Source organism: Watersipora subatra, chromosome 5 (assembly GCF_963576615.1).
Source record: "Watersipora subatra chromosome 5, tzWatSuba1.1, whole genome shotgun sequence".
Lineage (NCBI taxonomy): Eukaryota > Metazoa > Bryozoa > Gymnolaemata > Cheilostomatida > Watersiporidae > Watersipora > Watersipora subatra.
Window position 1 is genome coordinate 61,871,112 of NC_088712.1, and position 4,604 is coordinate 61,875,715.

Consider the following 4,604-nt stretch of genomic DNA (forward strand, 5'->3'; position numbering starts at 1 on the left):
TGATGCAAAAACAGGTGCTCCAAAAGTACTATAATATGTGTTGTTGAGAGATCAATGTATTTCTTAATTCTTTTGAAGTTCTCATCACATCACATTGTTACTATTTTGATTAGTCATCACGAGACAGCTGGTTTATGCAAGTACGTTGAAGTTGTTGTCTCACTGCTTTTTAAATCAAAATTTAATATTGATCAACATCAGAAAGAAAGCCCCATCAGCCAAGATTGCCTTACAAAATCAGCTTCTGACTCATTATAAACTTATCAAATCAACTTCCCTTCCATATTTCAGTGCAAGTGTTTAGTTTTCTAGTCAAATATTTAAATTATGACAAAGAATTTTGTTTGCCAAGATTGAAGATACAATATATTTTTTTAGACATCTAGTTTTTGCAATGTTTGGCTCTTATCGTTCAAGATATTTTTAAGTCAAGTAAATTGTGCAGCTGTAAATACTCAAGGTTTAGCTTTTATTGTGCCAGCACTTAGCATCAAAAAGAGCTATAAACAAACAAAAAAGTTAGTGTTTGGAGTATAATAAAAATTTTGTGATGAATAATTATTTTTGTTTTTGGCTACTTTCATATAATTTTAGGAATTCAAGTGATGAAACTATTTATTAAAACAGTCTCAGCTTGAAGGATACCTACACAACTTTAATATATAAGATATAATAATATTATATATAACATAATATATACAGCCTGCAATACATCAACTGCAAGAATAAAATGTTGATAATTGGAAGGTTTTGCAACATTTTGTGCACTGCTGAACATCTTTGGCTTTTTTTATGAAAGCTAGAAAAGATTGCTGATGTACTTAGTGACACTGAGACATCCCTTTGTGACACTGAGACATCCCTTTGTGACACTGAGACATCCCTTTGTGACACTGAGACATCCCTTTGTGACACTGAGACATCCCTTTGTGACACTGAGACATCCCTTTGTGACACTGAGACGTCCCTTTGTGACACTGAGACATCCCTTAGTGACACTGAGACATCCCTTTGTGACACTGAGACATCCCTTTGTGACACTGAGACATCCCTTTGTGACACTGAGACATCCCTTAGTGACACTGAGACATCCCTTTGTGACACTGAGACATCCCTTTGTGACACTGAGACATCTATGACCCTTTAGCTTAGTCATACCTGAATATATGTTGTTGTCAGTTAGAACAAAGCATAGGATGGGCCATTTTGCATATAAAAAAAGTGATCATAGAAATAAACTGTTGTGGCAAACAAAACTAGGGTTAATTAGCATAGGAAACCATGTTAGGAGCCTTCTGTGTTTATTTTTCGGCAACAGAAGCCACTTTTTACTACATTAGTGCAGCGTTCTTGATATGTGTGTATATGTACATACATGTATGTATATAAATGACCCAAGTGTTAACATATGTTAACTGTTCTTATCTTTTTTAAGATTGATGCTTCTCTCTGTAGTCACTACATTTCTGTTTCGTACTTCTGCTCTCTTCAGGTGACTGCGGGTGAAATATGTTCACAGCTTGTTCCCTGAAGAGTGCAGCTGAGTGAAACACATTTGTAGTGAATTTTAACTAATGATCTTTTTCTCTTACAATTACTAAATATATATTATATACTATAGTTTATACAATATATTATACAATGTATATTATGTATTATCATATATTAATGTGTTATATTTTCACGAGTACTGCATGAGTACATACTTAATTGTAGAAAAGACAGATAGCACTCTAAACCAAGTTTCTTCCAATCATTGTGGTTAAGTTGGGCGTCTGCTCTATTCCGTGTGTTTGGTAGAAACCTACATTGATAGGCCAAGCAAAGGCTCCATATATCTGGACTAATACTACTACAGAACTAACCAGTGCCAACTAGTTTATCCTTTTATAACAGCTTAACACTTTTAGGTCATTACTCGGCAGACTGCTGAATGGCAAAAATACATATTTAGGAGTTATTCCCTCACTATGATTGTATGAAAAGACATTTCATATGTAAAACGGCTGTTACAAGTCAAGGGTAGTCACCTTCTCTGCACCGACAAAAAGTTTTGCCCATTTTTTAACTGACCGTTCACTCGAACTTATCATTTGGGAAGTTATCATCACTTTATCATATCACCTAAAACTTAGAATCACCTACCAGAAAGCCAAGAGTGGCTCAATTGGCGAGTTAGGAACAGTTGGCAAGCTTTTGCACTTTTGGGGTGCACTCAAATTTGACACCATTTCACAACAAGATGACACTACAAAATAGAATACTATATTATGCTAAACATGAATTTCATACATTTTTAACTGCAAACAGCAATGAAAACCCTTGGAAAATAAATGATGGAGGCAAATGGAAAATAATTTCAGCAATGGACATAATTGATGGTAAAGCAAGCAAGAGCTTAGGATAGATTGAAAGAAAATTTGAGAAGTTGAGGCGAAAGGCTGAGGAGTTTGACTCTAAATATAAAATGTTATCACTTAGGTGTCTGTTTGACTAACTAACTGACTGAAGTCTACAATCAGTTAGTAAGTCTATTTTTCAGTGAGCATCAGTTTTTTATAAGCACATATATAAACATTTTTATTTTTCTCATTGAGACAAATACACACACACTTACTTACAACGTATTGTAAATACTTTCTTCTTTTCTTCTTTGTAGAAATAATTGGGTACTACTATTTCTGTTATAATCGCCCTCTTGCTATCTGTTTAACTTGATGATATCTGGTTGGCTTGCTGAGATGTGTTTGTCTATCTGGATGTAGGAGTTGCAAAAAGCTTAGCACAATTGTTCTCTTTGACCTTATCAGTAGCTTCCTACTAGTGTTGTTGCTTATTGAAGCCATATTCATTGCATAAACTTCTGTACACTACACTTGCAACATGGTTATGCTGCTCAATGTAGGTATTATCTGCTAGCTATCTGCATCTACTTACAATGTGGTGGATAGTTCATCCCTGCACAGACTAATCATTTTCGTTGTGATAGATCAGTGTTTAAAATTGTCTAATTGGGAGTCTTGATTAGCGACTCTGTATTGGCTGTTAAGCCACCTTTTTTCAGCCACGTGTATGTCCGCTGGAGGTCGTAACCACTGATGCGTGCTGATGGAAGTCACCATGGAAAGATTATTGTACCAATCAGGTTCCTCATCATCATTGTGCTGTTCCATTGTCGTAGCAACCGAGTGAACTTCGATTAACAACTTGTCTGTGATGGCCATCGAGGCTGAATAAGTTTTCATGCTCTAAAGTTCTTTCACAGTCAGCTGTACACTTTATGTCCCTCGTCTTTCCTTCTAAAGTATAAGTTAGCAGTGTCAGAGTTTGGGTAGAGTGCTCAATGCATGCTCAGTGCTTGCAAGTTGCTATGTCTGTCACCTCCTTAAATTCCCTAGTCCAGTAAATTATGCATGCTGGGTACCTTATGGCTGGCACTGATAGGCAGTTATAGTCATGACCTAGTTCCTAGCTTTGAGCTGGCTTTGTGAGACCTGCCAAACTTGTTTCTTGTATTTGATCATAATCCTGTGATGCTCTTCTACTTTGTATTTAATGTTGCATTCCATAATCTTTAAATACTTGAACCCTTTATTTGTATTATTGGTAGATCAGCCGGGATTTCCAGGCCATCTGCATGAACGATATGGCCTTTTTTGAAAATTACCCTTTTACATTTTTAAATATCAAAACTCATTCCACTCTTCTTGCTGTAGACCTGAATAAAGTGTATTAGCGAATCAATACTCCTTTCCATCTTTGCATACAGCTTGATGTTTCTCTTAAACTGAAATCAAGTTCACTCCAGTGGGCTGCTTAGTATAATAATGAGCAGCGGTGAAAGGAAGTCACTTTGGTATCTGTAAAGCTTGACTTTGACACTCGCTAGTGATTTGCAATTAGTCATCAGTGCTGTCTTCCAGCGGATTTATAAAATCTTGATAAAAACCACAGGCTAAAGCTAGACATTCTATGGCTTAAAACATTCAATGACCTAACCTTGGGAACTAAGTCTTTGGCATTCTTGTAGTCAACCATAGTTTAGGAAAGATTAGCTTGCCTTCTGTTGTTTTGATAGGCTATAAAATTTATTAGCAGATGGTGTTTAGCTTTATAGGTGTATCGCGCGATTCATTCTGAACACTGATCGGTCATATGCTTATTCAAGTGTTTGTTTGTCATTATTCATGAGAGCAGTTTTCAGATGATGTGCAAGCATTTGACTAGCTGGTAGTTCAAGGAAATCACCGCATGCATTTGCTCGTTTTCTATGAGCACAGTTTTTTTTTGACAGCCATTTTAGATGATCACCATTTATTCAGTGTTCTATTGGCTTTTTCACTCTTATGTGCGAACATGTCAGCTTTTTCCAACCAGAAGGTTTGATGATCTCATTTTTTATTTTGTGGCACTTAAATTTTACTGTTCTCATTGCGTTATGTTGAAGTAATGTTTATGACTGAAGGAGCTAGTAAATTGAAACTTATGCCTTAAAATAATATTGGCAGTTTTTTAGACAAATCCAACTTGATTTTTATAACTATATTAAGCTTCTTATTGTAATTAAACTCAAGTATAGAGTCATTTACAATCAAACTTGTATG